Raw genomic sequence first — 20,735 nt, 5'->3', positions numbered from 1 at the left:
CCAACTTGAAAATTACTTCTATTCGAATAGATACTTTAAGCAGAATGAAAACAGTGCTTCTTCAGACGCCGACAAGGCTCACGTCATCAAAAGAAACGTATGATTTCCAAGTCGCAAGGACGACTGCAGAGATACATTCATTGTTATCAACTAATTCCCCCATACATTTCGCAGAAATCCTGAATGAAATCTTAAATATTTCTGATACCAGTGGAGTCTCAAAAGTATTTAAGACAGTATTTTCGATGGCATTAACACCATTCAAAGCCATACTGGGTATTTTTCCAGATTTCGTCCATTCGATTTTTGGCAGACTTCCCCTCATTTTAGGACTGATTGCAGGAATCCTATTCCTAGTCCTTATATTTCGTTATGGCAAACCATGTCACAGACAGAACACCTGCGACAAGGGAAGAAACAATCCTAGCCATTGGATACCGGGACCGGATATCAAAAATCCTGGGACTATCCCGGCTTAGAGACCTGAACATGACTTGGTTTCTATCATTTCGACCAATGTGGCAACGATGTGTTTTACCTGTATTAAGGTGCCTGCTATGCGGAGAAGAATGCGTGTTAGACACCTGTCTGACGCTACAATCGGATGCGCCAATGGATGCAGAAACATTGTTGAGTCCAACAAAGGCTCATGCTTTGTGCTGCCCTCAACGGCTACCAATCCTGATGACGGCATTCGTGGAAGCTTCACCACTATGATTAAGGGGTAGTGAAGTTCAAGATGAAAGCAGCATCGATCAGGTACGACCTTCTGTCAGCAATCCAAATCAAAATGTCAATGGAGACAATCATGCGCACGAATGCATGGTTACACCTATTTCCGAGTTAGTGGAACTCTCCCAGGAAGCTGTTGACAACTTTTTCGAGAGTCTAAATGATATGATGTTCTCACCAGAGCAGAAATAGAGACTTTTGAGCAAGCTCGTACACGGCGTTCCCTGAATTTGACCTTCAACTAGAAAAGCAAAATAACATGAACAATTTTCCCTCCAGTTCACGGACAGCAATTTTTTCAGCAGCCCCAAAATATTTTTGCATATTTTTCGGAACACTATCTTCTGCTTAAAGTAAGAACTATTCTTAGAGAACTAAAATTTCTAATTTTAGATAGCTTATAGACATTAGCTGCCCGCTGGTATGTTGATAATTATTTTATTTTGTGATGGAATGGTCTCGAACCTTTTTTCTGTATTAAGAGCCATTTCATGTGTAATTTCTCATATACCAATTAGCAATAATGTATACAAATGCATGATTACTTTAGCATTATTTCACAGCTTGAGTGCATACAATACATGTAACTGCTTTTTTTTTCCATATATTTGATAATTTCAAAATGCATTTATGTATTTTGGGGTGGTAAGGTATACACGATACTCTACAGTATGTTTTACTATGCATAGATTAGTAAATATGTCCATAGTTAGCGTGGAGTGGGTGTGATGTATTCCTATAGGTTCTGTATCGATCCCCCTATTCCTGACCCTATTCTGGTTAACAAACTAACAAGTTAACTAGCAGCCATCCCATGAGGCAGAAAACCCCCATGATGCAGGAACCGTTATCTGATAAAGCCACACTACGGCACAGGAACGTGTTATCTGATTAGGTCATAAAGCTTGCCATCTAATTAGACAAGCGATATTCCTCCAGCCCCTGATAAGGCATACGGAGTTCTCAAAACAAATCAAACCTATGACAGACCTGGGAAAAACCCTGCGGCCATTGTTTTGATTTCACCGAGAACTTCAGCAAAAGAATGTGCTAACGACCTGGTCGTATGACATCCTTATTGACGTATCTATGTCCATCCTTACGTCAATCTCGGCACCTTAAAGGTATAAATATTACCGATATTGCCCTATGCAAACACACGCGGTGGTGATGAGAACGGAGCAGCCAGACTTGCCGAAGCCCAGAGCAGAGCAGACCCCGCTGGCGCAGCCCCGCCTTCCTGACGTGCTGAGAACGAAAAGCCGTTTTTCTCCTGCCGAGAAATCCAGCACCGGCGCTTCCGGGTAGCCCTCGCAGGCAGCCTGGAATATCGAGACCAGAGACGAGAGATACCATCCCTCATCCATCCTAGATTCCAGGTACAGAACTGAATAACCCCTCGCAGAGAATTCTTTAGTCAGTCACTTGGCAAAACAAACTTAACTTAAACTGTAACTTTCTATTCCCGCCCACGTATTAGGCTTAGGTCAGGTACACGGGGTAGGCGTAGTTAGAAACACCAGTTGAGTACGATTAGTCAAATGTATACGTGTATGTAATATATTTTATTCATTTTAAACCTTCATATGGCTTAGAAACCATATCAATGTTTTTACAGTATTATTTTATACTTCTGCTTTTAATGTATGCACTTTACTTAACCATAAGTATTGCAATAATATCGATCCATTTCTCTTGTATGAGAAAAGAGACTGATCAATAAATAACATCTTTTATTGAACACGCCCGTCTCTTCCTTTTCTCTACAATCTGATGAGACTAAGAATGCACGTACTGACTGAGTAAAATAAATTGCCTTTTGTTCACACGACTCTAGAGATACACTCTTGATTAGGGGAGAGCAAAGTTGTCATGTTCTATGGTTGTCAGAAACTAAATCCTTTCTTGTCTATCCAGGGAGGTTCAACTCCTCCTTGCCTATTCGAGAAAGTTTCTAGTGAACTCTGAGCTAGCTGGCAAACCCAAAACTTTAAGTCTAATATCGACAGTAGTAGACCTAGTTAACGTCTGGTCTAGGCCTATACTATTGAAGGTATTATTCCAATGCGCAGAGCCTATTGGGATAATAGGAACTACACTACAAGTCCATGGGTCATCCTTAAAGAGTATCCAACAGGTCTGTTGATTTGGAGTTAGGTAGCGACACTCTCTCTATGTCTCAACCACCTGGCACAGTGTCATCTATGCTGTAATGTGTAAGGTCTTGTGAATCTGCCATAACAGTGAATCATTGCCGAGGCCCAATACATGTGCATTCTATACATTACTAATTTTACATAGGGGATAGGCTATTGTTTTTAACCTCTTGCATGTTGCAAAACTATCCTCCGTGAGTACCTAGATGGACCATGAATTCCATTCCATGTGTACACAACATCACTGTGCAGAATCTGTCTTAATATGCACATGGCTCAGCGTTTATTAGGTCAGACCCTGTTATTTCCTGCACCTACAAGGCCAAGACCTGGGTACTTTTGTATTGTAACTTTAGAAGAAGAACATGCTTCTTATGATGTTTAGTTATGATTTATTCAATAGATGTGTTTTATTTGGCTGGACATGCCACTTGTGCAGCTAAGTTTAATTTATACAAGTAATGGATGAAAACAGAGACAATTTCAGCTTGGTGTGATATATATGTTCTTCCTCTCCAACAGGCAACATAACCCTTGAGTAGGAATATGAGTACTTCATCATATTGGAGAGGTACTGCCACATCTGCCACGTGGCTAAGGCATTCCAGAGAATAAGGAGCTGGTACGAAAAGGCAAGGGTAGCAGTTGCCTGTAAGTAATCACCTTGTGCCCAGAAAGCACAGGACAAGCACCACGTCTGAAGTCGACCTCTCCCATGTGGCTTATCCCGGTGCAATAACAGGACCCTCCACAGCACCCCCAGAAGTTGCACCACAGGCTGTGTCCCCTATTCCTGCTAAGCCTACGGACTTTGAGAGGCAAGCCCTGAAGGAATTTTTGCCTATTGACGGAAGTGAGCAGTGAGCTGCACAGTGAGCCGTGCACGGAGCGGAGAGAGCAGCGCGGAGCGCTAGGAGCTGGCGGTGAGGCGAGGCGAGGCAAGGACGCGGGGAGCCGAAGGAAGGATGGACGAGCTTCCAGCCTGAAAAGCGAGCCCCGAGCACTGACCAGAATCTGCGGAGCCTCAGAGCTGCAAGAGGAGCTGAGGGTGGCGACGGTGAGCACGGTGCGCGAGGGCGAGCGGGTGTGTGCTTGTGGCTTGTGGCTCCCTTCCCCGTGGCCGCAGCCCCTGCCCATCTGCCGTAGCCGTAGCCTACAACACCCGGCACTCAGTGTTCGACGTGCCCCTCAGAGCTGCTGGGGCGCTGCAGGACGCGGCAGGCGGTAGGCGGCGAGTTTGGGCTGGAGAGCTACCCATGGCCTCTGCCCGCATTAGCCTCCCGTTGCCCTACCTTACTGCACCGCTGCAACGGATCCGGCCAGTGAGCTGGGAGAGCCGGGGAGCGCCGAGGAGAGCGTGCTTTCTGCGCACCTGCGCCTCTCTACTCCTTCCCTCTGTGGCTGCCCCCGCTAGCGGAAAAAAAACCTCTCCCACCACCACCATCAACATTAAACACAACAGCAAAACTGCAAAACCCTAGCCCCTCTCTCTCTCTCTCTCTCCCTTCTCTACCTACGGTACCAGGAGACAGGGGCAGGTGAGCTAGGCTGGGCTGAGAGGGGACGCACAAGGGGCGCACAAGGGAAAAAATCTTAACCAATGGGAGCTCCTTAATCCCACAAGATATATTCAAGATGCATAAGATATATACTTATAAGTGATAACAAGTGGACAACGAGCGGAACCCCCCCCAAAAAAAAACATCCCCTATCAACACCAAAGGCAAAGGAGTGGGTAAAGACAAAGGAGACAAAGGACATAAAAGGACATAAAAAAGGGGGGGAAAGAAAGGAAAGAAAGGAAAGGGAAGCTGCAAAATGAGGTCCGGGAAGCCAAGGAACTACACGGCACTGACGAACCTCCCAAAAAAATCAAGGAAAGCAAAGAATAACCCTAAAGGGGACCTAATGGATGTTAGTAACGAAGGAAACAGGAACGGGAAGGATAAGGGAAAGAACGGAGATGACGAAGGTGAGCTCTCCCTGATCTCTCCTCTCCACATCAGCCACGGGGGTTCCAAAGTGCGTGAGTGCTCACATAGCCCATCAGAGAGAAAACCATGCTTTCAACCAAAAATCTACACAAAACTTTCCTTCATCAAAGATCCCAGCACGGCCCTCTATTTAAAACAAAGTTAACGCAAGCAATTTACCCACACCGCTCCAACCAACCAGAACCAACAGGGCTCCACCTACAAAAAAAACTATTGTCGAAGGAGGAGAAGACCGAAGAGAACCATAAAACAACGGAGCACAGCGTAGAGGTGGGTACTTCGACAACCAGAGGTATGTGAGCAAGGAGCTTCCAGGAGATCAACCAGCGCAGACCCAGACCCAGGCCCAGGCCCTCGCTCAAGGGGAAAGACAGGACAGACAGGACTGGGGAGACCCAAGTACAAAAATAAAAACAACCATAAATGGAATCGAGCAAGCCGACAAAGAGGAAGACACAAGCGTGACTGCAATCTTCAACATTTCATTACGAGCCAGCAGGGAAAGGAGCCCCACAACCCCCACAACCCCGCCAAATTTAAAAAGCATAATAAGACACAACATTTACCATAATTGTACTGAGGAGGAATACCCCGAAAGCTCAGTAACCAACAGGAGAAGGCAAGGCTTACCAGGAAGCCCGTCGGGAGGTGACAAGGGTCAGAGCGGTCCAGACATTGCTGAAATTTGGGGGGCTCTGGACTTATCCTTGCAGGATGATATGCAGAAGTGTGACCCTACGAAGTATGCTGACCTAATAATACAATGAGAAATACCCGCCTGCAACCACACAGTGACAACACCAGCGGACAGGGGGATGAGAGAACCTATAACAAGGGCAGACACAGCAGGGCAACCAAACACTACAACTGCTCAGGTAGTAAGAGTGCAGGGTCTACGCTCACCCCAACTCAATGCCCCTCAACGCGGGAAACACGAAAAATTCGAGAAGCAAGAGGAAGTTGCAGAGCAAGGGCGCACCTCTAAACTGAAGGACAATGCAGACATGAAATCGAGGCTGGCAGGGCTGGAAATTCAGAGGGCTGATGCGGATGGTGGCAACACTACAGCAATCAGAGAACAAAATTGCTGAGCAGATGTAGGCCTTCCCTACAACGTTCTGCCTCTCCAAGTTATTTTTGGTATCTTTTTATATTTTATATATTTTTACCATAGGTTAGGATAGGTTTTAGTTTAGTGCTATGGTAGGTCCTTCTTAGTTTTCATTTTATCAATTTTATTGTTTATGCGTTGTTTGTTGGGGATATGGGAGGGTAGGTTGTTAAGTGGGTGGGGTGTTAATGTATAGTATGTGTAAAAAACCAAATAAAAATACCCCCCAAAAAATGTTTTTTAGTGTTTGTAGGTGTAGTTTATGTTTGTCTAATGTGCAAATGTACATTAAGGGGGCTGGGGGTGTTCTTGTTTAACCTGTCTGCTGTGGTATGTTTGTGGAGTTATGTAAGTTAAGATTAAGTAGGTTAGGTTAGTGTTAAGTTGGGATAGTGTAGTTGATTTAGAATGTTTATGTAAGAGGAGGAGCTACGCTAGCAACCAAGATGGCCGCATAAGCTCCCGGCTCCGCCGACCTCCGCCAGTTGCTCACAAATCCTGATGATTATCCTGATCTCTCACCGGACTCCCGTGCAGCTGAAGTGTTCCTGACTCTAAAGGTGCAATCCCGGAATTTCTAGCTGCTCGGATGATGAAGATACGCCGTGTTCCATTCTCGGCCTAACCCGGAGTTGAAGCCGGGGCCTCGATTTCTAACCCAGCTGGGTTGGAGTTGAATAACATCGGCCGCGGGACGTGGGTGGCATCCGGTCTCCCGAAGTGGAGTGTTTCTTGTCCGTTTTGGATGGTGGTTCGGTGGCAGCTTTATCTCGATGCTACGGCGGCTTGACACATCGATTGCTATGGTCGGGGATCCGCTGACCGGAGACCCCGCTGAGCTCCCGGGGTCGATGGGCTTGGTTCCTCGTTGACGGCGACGGTGTTGAAATCACGCTTTTGGAAGTGCCCACAGTAGTCATCGGCTTTGCCTGTGCCTGGTGCCCCGGAGTAGTCGACCTCCGGGGTTCAGAGATCTGCTCGGTCGCTTCGTGAGGGGCGATGGAGCGGGTGGAATGTACACCGTCGCTGCATACTGTAATGACCGCCATTGGGGAGCTCCATTCACAAGTCACCGCCATCGTCCAGAAGATGGTCGTAACGGCAGATTTCATCTGCCGGAGACCGGACTCCGACCCTTTGTTGGTTCTGGAACAAGTTGCTTTACCCGCGGAGCAAGCTCCGACTGCAACAGAAGGCCCCGCGCTGAAGTCAGACTTGGTATTCTTTTTCGACTCCCGAACGGCAGTAAGCGAGCCTGAGACTATCAAAGGTGCATCCTGCCCTACGCTGATACCGCCCGAGATGGATATGGACAATCTTATATTTCAGAGTGAGTTCTCCAGTGACTGTCGGATTGATACCTCGCCCTTTTTCTCCCAGATGGTTCAAATATGCTCTGTCGCCCTATTTCTTGTGGGCAGTGAACTTCGTTTGACTTTTGGATTTTGTGTACCGCTATCCTGGTTTAAATCCATCAGTACTGACTTTGAACTTTTTCTATATTTTGATTCTCCTACTGAGATGGCGGTTTGAACGGACAGGGCTTGCATGAAGAATCGTAGCGGCCAGGGTTGACTTTTACTGGATGGGTTTGAAAAATGACTTCATTTGACACGGGATTTGTACCTCATAATTGCACGGGAGTGGGGTAGTTCTTACAAGCTTCCCCCGTTGGATTTTACTTGTTGCATTCTATTATCCTGGAGATGTGTGGGGTGGGTTGCTGCTGGCGGGGGGTAAGGGAGACCAGGGGCCTGTTTGATATTTCCTCCTCCACTCTTTCTTCCTACTTTTAGGTTAGTTCCGGGGCGACAGGCACGCTGCTAGTGGGGATGGGCCGTAGCCATTGCAGGGGTGCAGGGTGGGGGGAATGGGGAGGGGTTTGTTATTTTACCTTTGTTTAGTTCTATGGCCTTTTTTCTCTTTCCTTTCTTCTTTCACAAGAGATGGGTCGCTTATCCTGTATCGATTTTCTTACTTAGTCGGATGTCTAATCTGGTCTTCACTATCCTGAATCGTGGGTGGGCGAACCTTGCAGGCTGTTGTTTTGTCAGATTGCTGATCGTTTCTCCTCTTAATGTATATATAGTTGCCAAAGCTACATACTTCTGTGAATTGATTTCTTTGCATTGGTCTACTCGCTCACCTATCGCTATATCGTAATCTGTGTATGACATCCGATTTATGTAAATTCTCTTGTCTTCTTCAATAAAAACCTTTATAAAATAAAAAAAAATAAAAAAGAATGTTTATGTAGGCATAGTTTAGGTAGGAATAGTAAGTGTAGTTTAGAGGTTTTAAATATTTGTTTTTAATGGTGTTTTAAATAAAAAATATTTAGCACTTTCACAACTGCTTGCTCATTGACTGCGTGGCAGTTGACATATATGCTTTGGTTGGGTAGAGCACATGCTGTAACTTCCATCAAACAGCACACATAGATGTGACACAATTGCATTTCAGGATTGTTTATGTGCAGGAGGGGACACCTTCCTATACATAAACAATCCTCCCTTGCTTGCAGACAACCTTGCACTATGGTGAAAGGGTGCCTGCATTGTTGCTACACTGCTAAGCGTCGCACCAGTGCAGGGGGAAAGGCAAGGCTGCACTATATCCTTGTAAATATGATACAGCCTTGTGTTTCTGAAGTGGCAGAGCGAGATATTAAGCCATGATGGCTAATGCCTCACTCCGCCACTTCCACGTACAGATGCCGCACAGTTGGATCCATATTTGTAGCATCTCTGTGGGGATGGGCCAGCCACACTAGGACGATTGCTAACACTGACACGCAGGCCATTTCATCATTGACAGAGTAGACCCTCTGCTGAGATTCATGCATCTTTTTTTTCAGGCACCCTTACTTGTTTGTGTATATACCTCCTCTGCCAAACCTGGTATTGACCCAGGTACTCAACTTACTGCCACTCGCTGATGGTATCCAGATGATAAATAGACTCTCATGTGCCTACAAGGCCAACAATATACGTGACCATATCCAATGGACTGACATCACTGGCTCTTTTGGGGGGAGCTATGGGATGAGCTGTAGCCCACATCGTGCTAGTGCTGGGAATGGTGACATGTGCCTACCAAGGTTTGCAACATAACTGGGCCCATCCTTCAACCATCCCTTACTCATGTCCTTTGTGGTGGCAAACTAGTTCATCCTATACCTTAACAGATCCCTATTTCACATCCTCTAACTTTGACACATGTGGCATGGTGAGACATTTAGCCTTCTGACTCCCTTCTGCCATGTGCTACATCTTCACCCTGGCCCACATGTAGGATATGCTTCCACAGTGGCCTCATCTCTGTCATCCCTTCCCAGCTGCAAGTGTGAGTCTGTCAGACACAGCATGCATGTGTCTTAGTTAGGCTACCTTGTAGTACACATATCCCTTTTCTATTCCTTGCATTGTAGTGTCTCACCATTCGGACAGAGTTGCAGTTCGCCATGCTCAGCCAGTGCCTACTACGCACTGCACTACCATGGTCCCAAAAGTGCCACACACCATCTTTTGTTTCAACACACGTGGTCCTCTGGTGTGCATCGCTTGCGTTCACCCCCACACCCAGTCTGATATTGGATATGACAGGAGTTTGGCAGCTCCCAACACTGGGAGTTGATAACAGGGTGCTCTCACCCCCATTTTGGGACAGCTTTCTGCTATGTGGTTTTAAGCAATTTAAGTATACGCGTGATTCTGGGCATGTTTGTATGTGTTATTCCTTTACATGCCCTACATCTGTTCCCTTCTCAGGTGTGCACTTTCTACTTTGACAATCACATTGCATTCCATTGGTTTACAGTCCAGATTAGTGTGCATGGGCCCCAGTTAGTTACAGTGGCATCATGGTGCAAGGTGGCCTGCATTGTAGCAGTCAGGTTGGGAAGAGTTAATGTGTTCATGCCTGATGTGGTGCACCAATCCAGGCCTCCTTTAAAAGTTGTGGACACAGGGCAGGGCAGCGCAGCAAGTCACTTTGCTGCAGTGCCCTGAGTCAAAGGGAATTTGCATGAATGCACAGTATTGATGACATACAGCTTATTCCTGTTCTTTCTGCCTGTGGTGGCACACCAATTGGTGGCTGGTGCTAACGCAGGCACCCTTGAACCATGGTGCAAGGGTGTCTGCATTGTTGGCAGGATTGTTTTTGTGCAGGAAGTAACACATTCCTGCGCAAAAGCAATCCATAGAGGTGGTTTCCTCTTTCTATGTGTGCTGCAGAACACTGCACATATAGAAAAAGGGCTGAATGAGGATATATAAAGTTATTTCACCACTTTACGCCTCCTTTGGACGCGCACATTTTGGGTGCATTCCCAGGTTTACAGATCCTTCTAAATCTGGGAATGAGTCGAAACCCATGGATGCTGTGCTAGTAAATCCACCTCAACACCCATTAAACGTCTCCTTGATGTAGTAATAAGGTAAAGCAGCGCTTTGCTCTGGCTTGATGTACACCATATCTATGAGGCCATGCAAAGCCACACAGGGTGGCTTTGTGTGTCACCTCATAGATAGGATTGAGAGGTCTGCACCACTGGAGCATCATAAAAAGTGATGCATTGGCATGCATCCCACTTGTACATGAGGCAACATGTATTTTGCTTTGTATTGTGGGACTTTTAGTTCTAGTGACTAATGTTATTCATTGCACTACAAATGCCTGTAGTCAAAGGTAGACCTGGACTGGTGCTGCATTTCACACATGGAAGGGATAAACGAGAGGGAGCTGGACTGAGCTGTGCCACATGTGCGAGTACAGTGTGACTTACACTTATGTGATGTTTAATGTTACATGACCCTTATTCTTGCCCTTTGCCCTGCTTACAGCGCAGTGGAGTGCCGGGACCTACCTAGCTGCACCGCACAACATGGCTTTTTTTCCCACATTGTCCCTTGTTGTGAATTACCCTGTAGGTGTTGTTCTTCATGGGCTGCACTGTCTTGTCCTGGAACTCCTAACACCAACTACCAATTCCTTTAGGATAACAGCTGCCACCTGCTTTTCCATTAGGGGTGCACTCTACAAAAGAAAGACTTCCACACCCCCCTCAACATGATTCACATAGACGGATGCTCTGTCCCTTTTCGAGTAAGTGGTGCCCGGTTTTTATTGATTAACAAAGTCCATCCTCAAGCAAGTGCATCTTCGCTTTGGACTGACAAGATTGTGTCTCTCTTTTACCAAGGAATCTGTTGTCCATCTATCTAAATTAGTAGTGATTCCGAATATACACATCAGATGTGTGACAGCCATTGAAATTACCCTCAACTTGGTAAGTGGATTCAATGTATATAACTGAGCAGGCAAACTGGGGTCCCTCTGTCTGACCCTTCTCTTTCTTTCCCTTTTTTTCAGTGATACTAGGTGCTCACTCACCTGTCCTGATGATCTCAAATGAATGAGATTGAAAAGCTGTCAACCTACCTAATTCCTTATTTCATTATATAAAATCATCAAAAGGAATTTAGGGGCATATTATCAAGGACAGGCGATACATTATCGCCGCTTTTATCGGCAGGAAACTGCCGATAAAGCGGCGATAATGGCCTTGATAATATGCTCTATGAATTCCAAACGAAGCCCATGATAGATATGAACACATCTAACATGGGCTTCGATTGGAATTCATAGAGCATATTATCAAGGCCATTATCGCCGCTTTATCGGCAGTTTCCTGCCGATAAAAGTGGCGATAATGTATCGCCTGTCCTTGATAATATGCCCCATGGTGTGTTGTTTTTAAAAAGATGCATATTTTTATGTTTTTGACCCTCTAGAGCACTTTTTACAATCATTTTTTTGTGAGCACTGGATCGTGATAATCATCATTATAAAGAGGCAAAAAAACAAAAAACGAGATAATATGCTGCAATGAATAAAACCATTGCAACAAAATCATTATATGTTGTTCTGCATCATACTTGACTTTCTAGCTGAATTTTGGCATTCGGGCTCCAAATGTAAATATGCAGAATAATTTTTTTTTTAAAAAGCTTCACTTTTTGGATACGTATATAGGACTCACTGGCCCCAAAGAACCATTGTTTTTCTAATACCTGCTCCTCCAAGGCATAGAGCTCCTTCATTGTTGCAGGGCTTCCATGGCTGCCTTCAGGTTGTTAGCCAGTTTCTCCTTCGTCTTGCGCTAATCGTGCCAGCAATTCTTGTGGTCGGTGACTGCCCTCTTGGCTTGTCCCATGAAGTTGATCTTGGACAATATGGACTGCCAAAGCGCCTCTTTCTTTCCTAATGGCACTTTTGAGGTGACAAAGAGCTAATGTTGGTGCTCTGTCATCTCAGTGATCACTATTTCATTCTCCTCCACACTGAACTTGCACTTTCTCTTCCTCTTCCCCTGGGAGTCTGTCTGGACATCCAGGCTGGTGCTGGGGTTGTTGGGGTTCTTGTACAGGCTACTGCTCTGTTCTTTCCGCTCCATGGCTGCCCTCTGTGAAGAGTGCCAATATATGTTTTTTCTCAAAACGTTATGTTTTAAAGTTTTTTGACAAGTGACGCAATGAAAATTGACAATATGGTAGTTAGCCTCGCTTTATGTGCTGCTAACCAGCCTTAAGTCAGTTTCTCCTTGATGCATCAGTTTCAGCTGTGACAGCATGCCCACAGCAGCATAATTGTTATTGACACTGCCTGACCCTTAGGCCAATGATGCGCCATACCATAAATTTTCCACATCCATCACATTAAAAAATGACGTAGCGATTCGTAATTCATTCTGAGGCATCATTGACACTATGTAGCGATGCATCAGTTCTTCTAATTAAGGCCCTAACTTTTTCTGCGTATCCGATTCTATATTAAGTAGTAGTTAGGTTGTCTAGTGGGATAATCATCCGACCTAAAAGACATTGTTGCACCTAATGCATGTCAAGACATGTGAAATCCAACCTTCATATCTTGATAGTGTTTACTCATTCCAGGGGATTCATTATGCGTACTCTCACAAAGAATATCACAATTAATATTTACTCCTTGACACTTGTGCATATGAGACCCCTAAAATGATTCAATCTGAATTTGGTTTAGTTTCACAACCTCTCATTATGTTAATTTTTCTGCAAAGAGTTTTCTAAAATGCAGCCAAATTTAGCTATTCAACAAGCATGTGGACGTAGACAGCCTTTTGCTCTTGACATTGGTAAAGGTTCCATGGATGGATGTGGATGCAAATGGGTTCCGCCCATTTAGTCCGCCAGGATTTTTTTGCTTTTGATCACCTGGTTTTAGTACCTTTGATGTGGGTGACTCTCACTACCTGAGTGTCACTTGGTATCATTTCATAGTAATTGGACTGAACATGTTTACCACCAGTGTCTGCCTTTAAAGATAAACCTACTGTGGCACAGCTACTGTAAGGGGCAATGGGCTGGTTACATGAGAACACTTGTGCAAACGCATGTGAGAACGTATGCAGGTGGCAGGTGAGAGACTGCAGTCATGCACTTCCTGGTAGCTGCGCACAAGTAGAGTGCCTCTGGCAGTTTTAAACTGCAAATTCAACCTGCCCAAATCTCCTTTTTTGACAAGCATTAACCTTCTTTTTAAATATTTATAAGCCACCCATAAGTAGACCTTATTTCTCATGAAGGCAAGGTGCATGGTATTTAAAAGTAGGGTATGTAAAGGGCAAGTCTTAAACATGTTTTCACAGTTAAATACCCCAAAAGCTATGTTCAGTATAGCAAGGTTAACTGCTTCTATAAGGAGACAGTGGGCTACATGGTTACAATTATCAAAGGTTAAACGTAGATTAGTAACACCTACAGAAATATTTCAAGGACTAATTTTTATTGTTATTCATAATCCTATTTAATGGTGAAACCGAATGTTGTCTAACTATTTAGCAACAGGTACTTATAAAAGTTATAATTTTGGGCTAAAACCTCTAAGGCTTTCTGTAAGCATTCAACTGTCAACGGGATAGCTCCCTTGTTCTAAGATGTGGATTGCTCCCAGACAGAGGACAAAGGGCTTGAGTGTGGGGAGGTGCTGCCCTGACAAGATGGCCTGAAGGATGTGCCCAAGGACTAGCTACACCACAAAGGGGCCTTCCCTGTCACATACAGAGGGACCTGGCACCAGGCCTGCCCTCTTCCTTTGTCATTCTAACGAATGTGGCACCAAAACAATGGGAGGGTGAGCTAGCCCAGATCTGGTTTGAAGTGACCACTAGGGAGGGTTTGCCCATTACTATAGCCACATCTCTGGGTGGGCACAATGAAGTCTGAACAGGGAAAGAAGGGATATGCTATATTGGAATGTCCTAGAATGGTATGCAGGAGGGTTGGGACAAGCCCCTTTATGTCCCCTGAAGACCAATTAAAGGAAGATCTGGACTCCACTGCCATTCTAAGTGCCTTGCAAGACAGTCAGGTGGCTCTGGCACTTGCGAGTGCGGTCAAGAGGGTGTCCTGCTGGATGATAATGGAGGGGCTGCGCAAGATGTTCCCATCAGGAGAGACGCACCAGAAGATTGGTGCAGGGAGATAGTAAGTCCAGCTCCCACCAAAACATGTGCTATTAGAGACCAGGAGGCCTGTTCAATATGCTCTTGTGGCTAGAGCTCTCCACCAAGAGTAAAATGAGACCAGGATCAAGAAAATTGACCCACTGGGGTCCACATGATTGTCATTTTACAGAATTTCAACCGGGGTGGGCCATTGCCTGGGGTTTGGCTAAGGTTTTCTGTTTACCCTATGAGGAGAGGAGCATGCACAGGGCCTCACTTCCATAGAAAATGTTTGCAGAGACCCAGCACACTGAGGAAAGGCCCCAGAGGGTCCCGAATGCCATCCACTCACCAGCTACTGCTCCCAGGGTGGCCAGATGCCCAAAAGTGACACAGAGCGTCTCCATTGCCCTGAGGCAATGTCTGGTGGGTGGAGGGCACTCAACTGACTGAACGCTGCCTGTGCTCCACATGGGCTGGAGAAAATCATTCTTGCATACTGGGACGGCCACTGTAATTGGCCAGGTGTGAAGGAGCGTGGTGAGGTATGGGTCTGTTGGTCTCCCCCCACAGTCCCACTGTAAAATATAATAGGTGGGTGTCCCGGTTGGGGCAGGGACAACCCTTGCAATGACCAGACTCAGAAAGAACCATGCTACAAGGCCACACAGAGAAGCAGCCAGAGCAGCCAGAGCCCCTCATATGATATTCATTGTCCTTGTGTGGGAGCCACCCATAATGACATGCGGGGCATAATTTGCATATTGTTTTCTTCTTCGTAGATCTTCAAAGAGCTAGCAACATCATTAAGTGCTTTCAAGTTCAAGTTCGGGCATTTATATAGCGCACTACTCACCCAGAGGGTCTCAAGGCACTTGGGGCAGGGGTTCATTATTTGTCGAATAGCCAGGTTTTAAGTTCCTTTCTGAAGGTGATGTGGTTTTGAGTAAGGCGGAGGTGAGTGGGGAGTGAGTTCCAGGTCTTGGCCGCCAGGAAGGAGAAGGATCTGCCACCCATGGTGGATTTACGGATGTGCGGGACTGCGGCGAGGGCTTGATTGGACAATCTTAGTTGGCGGGTGGGTTTGTAGAAGGACAGTCGGGTGTTGAGGCATTCGGGTCCTAGATTGTAGAGGGCCTTGTGTGCGTGGATGAGAAGACGGGAAGCCAGTGGAGGTCTTTTAGGTGTCCGGTGATTTGAGCTTGGCGAGGGATGTCCAATATGAGTCTCGCTGATGCGTTTTGGATGCGTTGGAGTTTTTTCTGTAGTTTTGCTGTGATTCCGGCGTATAGTGTGTTACCATAATCCAGTCGGCTCGTAACCAGTGCGTGGGTGACAGTCTTTCTTGTCTCGAGGGGGATCCAGCGGAAGATCTTTTTGAGAATGCGAAGTACGTTGAAGCAGGAGGATGAGACTGCGTTGACTTGTCTGGACATCGAGAGAGAGGAGTCTAGGATGAAGCCAAGGTTACGTGCGTGGTCTGTGGGTGTGGGTTCTGTGCCCAAGGCAGAAGCCCACCAATAGTCGTCCCAGGCAGAGGGGGAAGATCCTAGGATGAGCACCTCTGTTTTGTCTGAGTTGAGTTTTAGGCGGCTATGATATATCCATTCGTTGGTTTTGGCGGTGTTAGGTTCTTTGGTGAGGGAAAGGATTAATTGGGTGTCGTCAGCGTCAGAGATGATGTTAAGGTTGTGTTGGCGCGCGATGGATGCGAGTGGGCTCATGTAAACATTAAAGAGGGTGGGACTAAGTGATGATCCTTGTGGTACTCCACAGATGACTTCAGTGGCATCTGAATTGAATGGGGGTAGTCGGACTATTTGAGTTCTCCCGGAGAGGAATGAGATGATCCAGTCCAAGGCTTTTCCTTGTATGCCGATGTTGCTGAGGCGTTGTATAAGGGTGCTGTGGCAGACTGTGTCGAAAGCGGCTGAGAGGTCGAGTAAGATGAGGGCCGCTGTCTCTCCATTATCCAGTAGTGTTCGGATGTCGTCTGTCGCTGCAATGAGGGCGGTTTCGGTGCTGTGTTTGGCTCAAAATCCGGATTGAGATGGATCGAGGGAGTTGTTGGATTCAAGGAAGGCGGCGAGCTGGCTATTGATGGCTTTCTCAATGACTTTGGCGGGGAAAGGGAGGAGGGATATGGGTCGGTAGTTTTTAAGTTCAGAGGGGTCTGCTGTGGGTTTCTTCAATAGGGCGCTGAGTTCGGCGTGTTTCCAGCTTTCTGGGAAGGTGGCAGAGTTGAACGAGCAGTTGATGACATCACGGAGATGGGGTGCGATGATGGAGTCAGCTTTGTTGAAGATGTGATGGGGGCAGGGGTCGGTTGGCGAGCCAGAGTGGATTGAGTTCATTAGGCGGATGGTGTCTTCAGTGGTGATTGGGTTCCAGGCGCTAAGGTTGTTAGTTGGCGGAGTAGGATCTGAGGGGGGTTGGGAAGGTTGATCGCTGGGAGTATTCTCGAAGCTGTTATGGATGTCGGCAATTTTGTTGTAGAAGAAGGAGGATAACGCATCGCAAAGGTCTTGGGAGGGAGTGATGTCGTTGGATGCTGCGATGGGTGAACTCTTTGACGATGTTGAAAAGTTCCTTGCTGTTATGAGTGTTGTTGTCGAGACGATCCTTGAATGCTGATTTCTTTGCGGATCGAATCAGTTGGTGGTGTTTGCGGGTGGCTGCCTTGAGGGTGGCCATGTTGTCGGTGGTTGGGTTTTTTCTCCATGTTTTCTCCAGGGTGCGGCATAGCTTCTTGGATTTTTTAAGGTCATCATTGAACCAGGGAGCTTTTTTGCTGGCTGATTTGATCTGGTGCTTTTTCAGGGGTGCTAATTCGTCGGCGCTGAGGGTGATCCATTGCTTGAGTTTGGTGGCCGCTTGGTTTGGGTCCAATGAAAGGGTGGGAGGGTTTTGGTTGAGTGATGTGAGGAGTTGGTCGGAGGTGATTTTGCTCCAGTTTCTCCGAGGAATAGGTTGTGGGCGGTTGTGGGTCAAGGTGGTTTTGTAGCTGAAGTGAACACAGCTGTGGTCCGTCCAATGGAGAGCTATGGTGCGATCGAAGGAAATGTGCTTGCTGGAGGTGAAGATAGGGTCGAGCGTGTGTCCTGCTACATGGGTGGAGGTGTCAACAAGTTGTTTGAGTCCGAGATTGGCCAGGTTGTCCAGAAGGGCGGAGGTGTTGCAGTTGTGTTTGTTTTCAAGGTGGTAGTTGAGGTCTCCTAAAAGAATGTAGTTCTCGGAGGCGAGGGCATGTGGGGTGACGAAGTCAGTGATGTCATCTCTGAATTGAGTGCGGGTTCCTGGAGGCCTGTAGATGAGGGTGCCTCTGAGTGTGGTCCTAGGGTCGGTGTGGATCTGAAAGTGGAGATGTTCGGCGGATGCAAGATTATTGTCGGAGCTGGTCGTGATTTTGATGGTGTTCCTATGGATGATGGCGATGCCTCCTCCTGTTTGATTGGTGCGGTCTTTACGGGTAATCTTGTAATTGTCCGGTATGGCTATGGCGATGTCGGGTGCTGATGATGCGTTCATCCATGTTTCTGTAAGGAAGGCGATGTCCGGTGATGTAGTGTCGAGTAGGTCCCAGAGTTCAGTTGCGTGTCTGTGGACCGAGCGGGTGTTAAGCAGGATGCACTTCAGGTGGTTAGAGTCGGAGCTGTGTATGGAGGAGGTGGATTTGGTGAGGGTCCTGAAGCAGTTGAACTTGCAGGAGAGGCAGGCGAATGGGCCGTGGGTACGACCTGGGGTGGCTTCGCAGCATAGTGGTGTGCGTCCGGGGTTGAGGGCGAGAAGAGTTGCGGCGTCATATGTGTATCTGGTGGGCTGTGGGCGGGGGGGACCAGGGGGTCTGGCGCTGGGCGCGGTCCAGGCGCGGACGGGCGTAGACGGGCTTACCTTTGGCGCACCTTCGGCGAGACTGGGGCGCGACCGCTGCGCGTGAACGCTACACGCAAATGCAGCAGTCATATGTGGATAGTGGGAGGGGAGGGGCGAGGGAGGGTCAGCTGGGAGGCGGTAGCGGGGTGGAGCTACGGGAGAGGTCACAACAACAAAATGGATGTAAATATGGAGCCAAAGCGGGGCACAGCCGAAGCAAGCAGAGATCTGGCCACTGATAGCGCTACACAAAGCAAAATGCAGGCGATGCGGACAGATACTTAACAACCAAACACTGTATGCAAATAATACTTTCTACTAATTCTGACGATGCAGCGCTAATTTAAATATCAAGCGTCAGCTGCCTCGATAATGCAGCGCAAATGAGCACAATTGAACACAGAGCAGGCTACGATACCAGGCGCTGCGAGGAGGAGCGCTGACTCAGGGAGCGTGGTGAAGCGACCATCTCGGGGCAAGCCCAGATGGTCACAGCGCGAGTTAGGACGGGGCGAGAGTTCTATCCGTGGGAGGGAGGGTCAGCTGGGAGGCGGTAGCAGGGTGGAGCTACGGGAGAGGTCACAACAACAAAATGGATGTAAATATGGAGCCAAAGCGGGGCACAGCCGAAGCAAGCACAGATCTGGCCACTGATAGCGTTACACAAAGCAAAATGCAGGCGATGCGGACAGATACTTAACAACCAAACACTGTATGCAAATAATACTTTCTACTAATTCTGACGATGCAGCGCTAATTTAAATATCAAGCGTCAGCTGCCTCGATAATGCAGCGCAAATGAGCACAATTGAACACAGAGCAGGCTACGATACCAGGCGCTGCGAGGAGGAGCGCTGTCTCAGGGAGCGTGGTGGAGCGACCGTCTCGGGGCAAGCCCAGATGGCTTTGGGAGACTGCATTAGGTGGAGTAGCCCCTGCCATGGGTTTTGTAAAAATTAAACTGAGTTTCCTGGGTCATTGCAATCATGATTTTTGGAGAGTCTGCCTATTACGTTTAGGCATTCCTGGAGCTGGAGAGTTTATTTTTCAGCTCAGGAGTGTAGGGGCCCCTTTAGTTGGTTCTATGGCAACATTATGTGGCATGAAGGTGTGGAAGAAAGACTCTGAAAGTTACTTTGATTTTCAATTCCTTATCAAAAATACATTTCTGACAACTAATTTTAGTGAATGTTACAATGCAAATATTTTTAATGACAGATTTTGGGCCTATTGATGTTAATGCTGATCCCTAATATCTGACTTTTTTTATGTGGTGACTCCTTGACAAAGCCAATAGGTCTGTTGTATTTATTAGTGATACCCTCTGACAGTGTGATGGTACATCTGCTATTGGTGGGGTTTATCGTGATTATGGAGTTCATGAGCCACATGGGATTTATTAAAAGTATTGCCATCTGCCTCATGCATATATTTGTAAATTAATTCATAGAATTTAGTAGCGTGTGTAATAAAAATACCTTTCCTTTTTCTTGGAAAAGGCACTGACTGGACAATAGTTTACTGAGTGTTGTTTTTGTCCACCAGTGGATGGAGATTACTAGCCCAAAGCACCTTCCTCCAGTAGATCTTAGACTGCCCTGTTACGCTATCCTGGGAGAGTCAAGTGCTTAATAGGGTGCCTAGTTCCCCATAAGGAGACTATTGTGGACCTATTACTTGCACAGATCTAATGTAACGCCAGCTTATAATAAAATTTCTTACCAAAATGTGTATCCAATTTCTGTTAGCATGAGACAATGATGCCTATTGACGGTGTTAAACTGATTGCATTACAGACAAGTTGACTGAACATCAAATTTTAAGATGCATAAAGGTACTCAACATTAAATTTGTGGCTCTGCTTCCTGTAACCATACTTGCCCCTGCCTTCCTGGAGGCACCATCGCTTCTTCTTTAATCTTTGGAAAGCAAATGACAAACGTTTGCTACTTTACCATTTGTATCAACACTGTTGAGCAAAATATTTCTTAGCTTAACTTGCCTGTTTCCATTTTAACAGACCATACAGGTGTCCAGGACTATTGGGGGCATTTTCAAAAGAAAAGAGCATACCTATCATGCTCCTCTGCTTTTCAATCCAGTTCATTTGTTTGTTTCACTAATTCACAGTTCCTTGTAGCAAGAAAGCCTAGAGCCCTGCAATGGTGTTGCCTAACAGTCTTTTATTGCTGTTGAACTTATTTAATGATTGGTGAGCGGCCACATGTGCTACCATGCCAGAGGTCATAGCCACAATCAACATTGCTGATAACAGCCTTCCATTTTTAGAGATCTCTACAATTCAGAGGAGTCATCACAACAGGGCTTCTCTGAAGGCACTGTAGCTTTGTAAAATGGCATCCAGGTTTAGTCGGGGTTTA

The sequence above is a fragment of the Lissotriton helveticus genome, chromosome 1_1 (assembly GCF_964261635.1).
Source record: "Lissotriton helveticus chromosome 1_1, aLisHel1.1, whole genome shotgun sequence".
Taxonomy (NCBI): Eukaryota; Metazoa; Chordata; class Amphibia; order Caudata; family Salamandridae; genus Lissotriton; species Lissotriton helveticus.
Note: the sequence above shows the minus strand (reverse complement) of the source record.